Source organism: Carlito syrichta, unplaced genomic scaffold (genome assembly GCF_000164805.1).
Source record: "Carlito syrichta isolate Samal-C Ts95f unplaced genomic scaffold, Tarsius_syrichta-2.0.1 Scaffold106724, whole genome shotgun sequence".
Classification (NCBI taxonomy): Eukaryota; Metazoa; Chordata; class Mammalia; order Primates; family Tarsiidae; genus Carlito; species Carlito syrichta.
In genome coordinates, this window is record NW_007050820.1 from 119107 (window position 1) to 128037 (window position 8931).

The 8931-nt window shown below is 46.3% G+C and overlaps 1 protein-coding gene across 1 annotated transcript in view; it reads left to right on the top strand.

Annotated features, from left to right (window-relative positions):
- The window catches only part of LOC103269896 (monofunctional C1-tetrahydrofolate synthase, mitochondrial), a 121454-nt gene extending 115648 nt beyond the window's left edge, over positions 1 to 5806 (top strand). The window contains exon 9 of the mRNA XM_008067456.1: positions 5449 to 5806. The gene's annotated coding sequence lies outside the window, so the exon portion shown is untranslated. The remainder of the gene's footprint in view (positions 1 to 5448) is intronic.
- Positions 5807 to 8931: the final 3125 nt, after the last annotated feature.

The window sequence follows — 8931 nt, forward strand, 5'->3', positions numbered from 1 at the left end:
TTGTAGAGATGAGGTCTCGCTGCCCAGGCGGGTCTCGAACCCACAGGCTCAGGCAATCCACTCACCTCAGCCTCCCAAAGGTGTGCGGGATTACAGGCTGAGCCACCAAGCCCGGCTTTGGATATTTTTTTTAAACGACGTTGTCAAATTTCCCTGTAGTCTGAGAATAACAGGGCTGGCTCTTAATTCATTCTCTGATTGAATGGCATTTTCTCTCCTTTATCCAAGGTCTCCTTCTTCTTTGTGAATTGCTAAATCCTATTCCAGGCTCAGTGGGCAGTGTTTCAAAACCCGTCACTTGACCCTGCTTGAACAATCAAAAACAGATCCACTGTCCTAAGATAAGACCACTAGACCAAGCACACATTCCCTCTCGGCGACTCCTAGGTATAAAGACCCAACAACTGTTCTGTCTGTTTTCTGTGCCTCTCACTTCAAGTGGTAGGACCACTTCTGTGAACAGCCAGAGAGGTCTGTGGCCATTACAAACGCATCAAATAAAAATGCGAAAGCGAAAGCTTGGGCGACAGTCAGCTTGAGCACGTTTGGGCATCCGAAAGGAAACATCCCTTCGGCTTACTTTACCCACTTAGGGATCAGACTGTAGATGGTTCTGGGCGCCCAGCTGCCGGGCAGTTCGTTATTCCTCGAGGAAGAAGGTGTTGGAGACGTGTCCCACATGGGAAGAAGACTGCGCGGTGAATGACTGCGTCTTTCCCTCCTTCCTTCCCTTGCTCGCTTTTCTTGCCTGCTTCACCCCCTAGGAAATTGTGAGTCCCAGTGTGAATGTGAGATGCCAGGAAATTGCCAGAACTTGAGCTCTTGCTCCTTCTTCCCAAGACCCCCCTGTGGTGCCTTCACCATTGTTAGAAGGAGGGCATGATTCATTCTTTTGGACGTCACTAAATAGAACTAATTAAAATAAGTTGTTTGTCCCAGTGAAATTGATCCTGCTGTTGAGTCTTTTGTTTAGAGATTATTGGATGTGGGAGTTTGGCTTTCTTTCCCCCTCTTCTGTTTTCTCTTTCTGAAACTTTATCATATTTCTGAGCCTTGGCAGGATTCATTCAACTGAACACACAATCAAGTCTGGCAAATTTCCTAAAGAATTCAGGTGCTCCCTTCTTTGCTGTCATGTGCAAAGATATGTTTAGTACGGACTCAGAGTCATTCTTGTCCTGCTAATGTTTGCTGTTTACAAAAGAATTGCTTTTCTTGGGGCCCAGCATGATGGTTCATGTCTGTAATCCCAGCAATTTGGGAGGCCAAGGCAGAAGGATTGCTTGAGCCCAGGAGTTCTAGAGCAGTCTAGGCAACATAGCAAGACCTCATCTCTACAAAAAAAAAATTTTTTTTTAATGAGCCTCCAGTAGTCCCAGCTACTCAGGAGACTGAGGCAAGAAGGATCTCCTAAGCCTAGGAAGTCGAGGCTGCGGTGAGCCATGATGGTGCCACTGCCCTCCAGCCTGGAGAACAGACTGAGACTCCTACTCAAAAATAAATAAATAATTTAGAAAAAGAAATAAGTTCTGATGTTTGAGAACAGAATAAGATGACTATACTTAGCGATAATATATTGTATATATCAAAGCATCTAGAAGAGAGGACTTGAAATGTTACCAACACATAGAAATGATAAATATCCAAGGTGATGGACACCCGGAATACCCTAACTTGACCATTACACATTCTGTGCATGTAACAAACACATGTGCGCCATAAAAATGCAAAATATGATGTATCCATAAAAGAAAAAAAGGGCAGAAACGTTCAATGCTATTTAACCATCATAAATTCCCCTCCCCCTTTTTTCTTGAGTCTCACTCTGTCACCCCGACTGGAGTGCAGTGGCATGCTCACAGTCACCACAGCCTCGACCTTCTGGGCTCAGGTGATGCTTCTGTCTCAGCCTTCCAAGTAGCTGGAACCACAGGTACACGTCACCACACCCAGCTAATTTTTTGATTTATTGTATAGATGAGGTTTCACCAAGTTGCCCAGGCTGGTCTCAAACCCCTGAACTCAGGCAATCCTCTCACCTTGGCCTCCCAAAGTGCTGGAATTACAGGTGTGAGCCTCTATTCCTGACTATAAATGACCCTTGAGCAGGGTTGCCGTGTGCCAGCCCTTCTGTGGACAAGGCCTGTTCAGACCCTAGTTACAGATCACATGGTTACAAGGCTGCAGGAACCCCTGGGCTCTGTGATTTCAGTCTTGAAACTTCATCTTTTCACCGATCAGGTCTAACATTGCTCATTGCCATTGTGCTCCAAGAGAAGGGGTGTGTGCTCATCACACTGCACCCTTCAAGGGAGACCTGTGTGCCCCTCTCCCCATTTCCAGGCAGGGGCCAAGTAGCACGGAAGACCAAGCTTCTTCCGTAGTCCTCACTGACATCCAAAAGATGCTGATCATTAAATCTTTCCTGTCGGCCGGGCTTGGTGGCTCAGCCTGTAATCCCACCCTTTGGGAGGCCGAGGTGAGTGAATTGCCTGAGCCCGTGGGTTCGAGACCCGCCTGGGCAACTTGGCGAGACCTCATCTCTACAATAAATCAAACAAATCAGCAGGGCATGGTAGCGTGCGCCTGTAGTTCCGGCTACTTGGAAGGCTGAGGCGGAAGGATCGCCGGAGCCCGGCAGGTCGAGGCTCCGGTGGCCGGGAGCGTGCCACCGCACTCCAGCCTGGGTGACGGAGTGAGACTCCAACTCAAAAATAAATAAATAGCCGGGCTCAGTGGCTCAGCCTGTAATCTCACGCCTTGGGAGACTGAGGTGAGTGGATTACCCGAGCCCGCAGGTTCAAGACCCGCCTGGGCAGCAAGACCTCATCTCTACAATAAATCAAAAAATCAGCTGGGCGTGGTAGCACATGCCTGTAATTCCAGCTGCTCGGAAGGCTGAGGCGGAAGGATCGCCGGAGCCCAGCAGGTCAAGGCTGTGGTGGCTGGGAGCGGCCAGTGCACTCCAGTCTGGGCGACAGAGTGAGACTCCAACTAAAAAAAAATAATTAATAAATAAATAAATAAATAAATCTTCCCTGTCTAACTAAAAAGGGGTGTTTGAAACTTAGGTAACAATTGTAATTTTTTTTTTGAATCGGGGGTCTCACTCTTCCAAGCTGGAATGCCATGGTATGATCACTGCTCTTTGACCATGACCTCCTGGGCTCAGACGATCCTTCCACCTCATCCTCCCTCGTAGCTGGGACTACAGATGCATGCCCGGCTTATTTTTGGATTTTTTGTGAAGATGAGATCTCGCTGTGTCGCTGGTCTTAACTCCTGGGCTCAAGCAATCCTTCCACCTGGGCTTCCCAAAATGCTGGGATTACAGGCATGAGCCACCACACCCAGCCTCTAAGTACCTTTAAACACAAAGCCATAGACTGGGAAGGTAATGTGGCTGATTGGCTGGTCTTCTGCCATCTACCTCGGAAGCTTGGAAGTTCTGGGTCAGCCTTGCCTTGCAAGCCAAGGGTCACCTCCCTTCCCCACCCTCCCCTCACCCACCACCCCTCCCATCCCAGGAATCATTGACTCTCATGTCACCAGAGCCACTAAAATGAGGCTGGCCGTGTCTCAGAGTGGAGGAGTGAGGTCAATACTAGGCAAACTTCCCTCCTAGACAACTAAAATATTTTCTTTTTGTTAATGTTTATTATACTTGTAATACTTTGTTTTCTGTTTACTCCCCTGACTTGAATCAGATGTTAGGGGAGTATTTGAAGTTCCTTGTCCCCTCTCTTCATCAGCGTCTTCTGTTTTGAAACTAATCAAGCATCCTCTCTGGCTCCAGACCTCTCAGTCATCTGTGGGAGGCCGCTGCTCGCTGCATTTCAGCAAGGGTTTGAACTCTCTCGGCCCCCAGATAAGTCTTTCCATGTATAAATTCAGATTAAAGGCAACCTACTTGTATTTACATTTTAGAGGGGTGAGCACATTTTTTTTCAGGGACTTGGGTGTTTTATGTGTTTGTTGTTTTTAAAATATAATTTGAAGGATACAAGAGGAAAAAGAAAAATAATAGAAAAAAAACAAGAAATAACAAAAAAGACCCATACAATTCAAAATTTTTTTTTAAATGTAGTTGATTATTTCCCTTTATAAGAGATTGCAGGAGCCTGGCTCAGTGGCTCAGCCTGTAATCCCACGCCTTGGAAGGCTGAGGTGAGTGGATTGCCTGAGCCTGCAGGTTCGAGACCCGCCTGGGCAGCGAGACCTCATCTCTACAATAAATCAAAAAATCAGCTGGGCGTGGTAGCGCATGCCTGTAATTCCAGCTACTTGGAAGGCTGAGGCGGAAGGATCGCCAGAGCCCAGCAGGTTGAGGCTGCAGTGGCTGGGAGCGGCCAGTGCACTCCAGTCTGGGCAACAGAGTAAGACTCCAACTCAAAAAAAAAAAAAATGTAGTCGATTATTTCCCTTTATAAGAGATTGCAGGAGCCTTGCTCAGTGGCTCAGCCTGTAATCCCACGCCTTGGAAGGCTGAGGTGAGTGGATTGCCTGAGCCCGCGGGTTCAAGACCTGCCTGGGCAACTTGGTGAGACCTCATCTCTACAATGAATAAAAAAAAAAAAATTAGCTGGGTGGGGTAGCGCGCGCCTGTAGTTCCAGCTTCTTGGAAGGCTGAGGCAGAAGGATTGCCGGAGCCCGGCAGGTCTAGGCTGCGGTGGCCGTGAGCATGCCACTGCACTCCAGCCTGAGTGACAGAGTGAGACTCCAATTCAAAAAAAAAAAAGAGATTGCAGGATTTAAGAATGGCAAAGAATCTTAATATTCTTTGCAAGAAAGCAACAAAGCTTTAATAATAATAAAATGCTAGAACTATGAACTTCCGTATTGTCCTGGAGGAATTTTTCAAACCTTGCTCTCTGTTCCTACTATATGAAAGAAAGGCAAAAATTCAAGGCAGCAGGATTTTCTTTTTATCTAAAACCCTAAACCTTTTCATTTTACAGGATCTCATAGATTATAAATCCCAAGTGTAGAAATCCCACCAGTGTCCCCAGTTGTATCTCTCAGGAAGTTCCAAAGCTGTTCTCAGTAGCTCAGCTGAGCTCTGCTGACTCTTGCTGACAGCGTGGTGCAGAATCTGACCTCTTCCAAACACTGACCCCAGCCTTAGCTTATGAATAGAATCACTCTGGGTGTAGGGAGGGGAAGGGAGGTGGGAATATCTGTCTGGGGACAGGGAGACACCCCTTATCAACAAGGGTACCTGAATGATACATATTTGTATACCTAACCCTTCACTGTATCCCACAATTTTAAAATAAAAAATATGTTTATAAATAAAAAATAAATAAAATAATTTAAAAAAAGAATCACTCCTTTGCTCTTGAATTTTCTTTTGACCTCAGACTTTAGAGTTACAACATGTTAACAGTTTAACACCAAAGGAGAATGCTGTTCTTAAACCACTGAGACTTTTTCTTAACTATTTTTCAGGTTCCGGAAACACGAACTTAACTCCTTGCCTTTTTGCTGCAGTTGGAAAAGTGAACCTGAAAAATGTCTGTTATGCAATGTTGAGAAATGGTGAAATGGGCCAAAGACGACGTCTTCATTAGAGACAATTCTGTTTGCAAAAGAACATACATTGTTCCGCGAAAGGACATCCACCAGAACTGGAAGAAACTCATTTATTTTCTGTTTCTGTAGAGTTTACCTTCTGTCCACTGCTTAGACTTTAGAATGTTTATTTTATTTTTAACGAATTAGTAGAGTATGAACTAGAAGGTGACATTTTCCACTCTGTTTTCTACATTGTCTTTGAACTGAAAATAAACATGAATCTAGAAAATTAGCCGGCGAGTTTTCAGTGCCAGATAAAACTCTGTGCTCTCTAAAGGTAACTGCTCTCAGGAGGCAGTGGGGAATGTTACCTGACACCAATTTCCTAGAAAATTGATGCAACAAGAGTGTGTTCAACGTGACAAGAAAAGAAATAACACGTAGAGAAACATCCAGTCAATCTCAAAATCTTCTGTCAGAGAGTTGTAAGATTTCTTGGAACAAAGTGCACTGTACATCCAGAACTATTTTCCAGAGCCAATGAAGTTTAGATTTCTTGCCCAAAACAAATGGGCATCTGCTGGTTTCTTCCAGTGAATGAATCTCAGTGGCCACTAATCTTTCTCAGGCCCGTAGGGTAAGGAAAAGTCGCTCTCAAAGGTCAGGTGTTTGGCAAATGTTTTTCCTTCTGCCCAACCCTTCGTTTGTAGTAGAAAATGTTCTCTAGCCTGTTCGCCCCTCTCGAGAGTTCCTGACCCTTTGTTTCCATTTTTTCCTACAATAATATAAAATTATATAAATGTTAAAACAAAACCAAGGATTCAGTAACAAACAAGAAATGATTGTCCTATAAGCAGCCTAAGTAAAATAGGCACCATAAATATCTTCAGTGTCCCCAGGCACATCCTGCAGGATTTTTTTCCTGCACACTCCTGGACTGCACTCTCCAGTGACCCTGCTCGTTAATTGCTCAGGCCATCATGTATTTTTATGCACAATTTAATTTGTTCCAAAACACTGTTTAATAACTAACAAGCCTTTCCACTCAAAGGCTCTCTGTCCCAAGAATAATTCCACTGGACAATTCTGAAATGTCCCTTCCATCCCTGTTCTTTGTTTGGAAGCACACCTCTCAAAATATGCAGTTACCCAGTATTTCCAGTGTAGAAATTGGGAGATGATAAGAGTAGAAACTGGAAGATTTTAAGGCTTCACGGTAAGTTTTTTCTCTATTAAGGCACTCAGAAAGTAACCTTTTTCATTGTGAATTGACTTTCAAGTAGAATAGCCTTCTATTTTCTCTGCCATTTAAAGTTTTTCTTTCTTTCTTTTTTTCTTCCCTTCGTCCTTTCTTTTTTTGAGTGGAGTCTCACTCTGTCGCCCAGGCAGGAGTTCAGTGGCCGCTCCTGGCCACCGCAGCCTCCACCTGCTGGGTTCCGGCGATCCTTCCACCTCAGCCTTCCAAGGAGCTGGAACTACAGGCGCGCGCTACCACACCCGACTAATTTTTAATTTATTGCAGAGATGAGGTCTCACCAAGTTGCCCAGGCGGGTCTTGAACCCGTGGGCTCAGGCAATCTACTCTCCTCAGCTTCCCAAAGCGTGGGATTACAGGCTGAGCCACCAAACCTGGCTTCCCTTTGTCCTTTCTTTCCTTCCTATCCTCTCTTTCCTCCTTCTCCCTCTCCCCCTTCCCCCCTTGTCAGAGGTCTTGTTTTGTGACCCAGGCTGGAGTGCAGTAGCACAATCTTGGCTCACGACAGCCTCCTGAGTGGCTGCAACTACAGGTGTGCACCAACACACCTGGCTAATTTTTATCAGCTAAAAAAAAAAAAAAAATCCTCTAGCCGGGCTAGGTGGCTCAGCCTGTAATCCCGCACCTTTGGAAGGCTGAGGTGAGTGAATTGCCTGAGCCCACGGGTTCGAGACCCACCTGGGCAGTGAGACCTCATCTCTACAATAAATTTTTTAAAAAATCAGCCGGGCGTGGTAGCGCATGCCTGTAATTCCAGCTACTTGGAAGGCTGAGGCAGAAGGATCGCCGGAGCCCAGCAGGTCGAGGCTGCGTTGGCCGGGAGCGGCCACTGCACTCCGGTCTGGGTGACAGAGTGAGACTCCAACTCAAAAAAAAAAAATCCTCGACCGGGCTCGGTGGCTCAGCCTGTAATCCCGCGCATTACAGGCTGAAGTGAGTGGATTGCCTGAGCCCACGGGTTCAAGACCCGCCTGGGCAACTTGGTGAGCCCTCATCTCTACAATAAATCAAAAAATTAGCCGCGTAGTAGCGCGCACCTGTAGTTCCAGCAACTAGGAAGGCTAAGGCGGAAGGATCGCCAGAGCCCAGCAGGCCGAGGCTGTGGTGGCCGGGAGCAGCCACAGCACTCCAGTCTGGGCAACAGAGTGAGACTTCAACTCAAAAAAAAAAAAAAATCCTCATAGGTGTAGAAGAGTTTTTCATTGCTCACCTTGAAAGGACCTACAATCCAGGTGTTTCTGGGAATTCCCATCTGTTTCCCATTGTGTGAGCTCATTTGAATTCCTCCGAGTGTCATAACTCAGGCTCTGATTGATGTGTTTATTCTCACTACCTACTGGCTGCAGCGTGTATGCCACTTCTGCTGAGTGAAACACAGCCTCCATGAGAAGAAAGGTCTTTGGCCGGTGAATGAATGGGCTTACCCACTCATGGTGACTTGAGGCACTCATAGGCAAGAGGACATATTATTTGGGGGAATGTTGGGAGGAGCCAGTAATCAACCATCTCTTCTGAGACCATAGCATGAGAGAAAAAAAAAAAAATCATATAAGCTTTGGCACGGTGAGTTGAAGTTAGACATCTTCCCAAGAAGCAGCGGAGGTCCTGATGTCTTTCTGCCTCTTTAATTCAAACATAAGGAACCACTAAGAGACCAGAAGGGCTGAGGGGCTTCCGTTCCCCACCATGGCACACCATGGTCATGCCCCCTTTCTGCTTGAGAGCCAGTGGTGGCAACATCTGCACAGGTGAAGTCCCAGGCCAGAAGACTCTTCCATGAAAGCTCTCTCAAGAACACTGACTCTGGCGATTCACCAAGGAAGACACAAACAGGCACTCTGGAAAACACAGCATGACAGTCAGCTGACCCGCTCATTAATTTTTTTGGTTTTTTTTTAGTTGGAGTCTCACTCTGTCGCCCAGACTGGAGTGCAGTGGCCGTTCCTGGCCACCCCAGCCTCAACCTGCTGGGCTCCAGCGATCTTTCTGCCTCAGCCTTCCAAGTTGCGGGAACTACAGGCATGTGCTACCACGCCCGGCTTATTTATTTATTTATTTATTTATTGTAGAGACAAGGTCTCCTCAAGTTGCCGGGGCTCAGGCAATCCACTAGCCTGGGTCTTTCAAGGTGCTGGGATTACAGGCTGAGCCACTGAACTCGA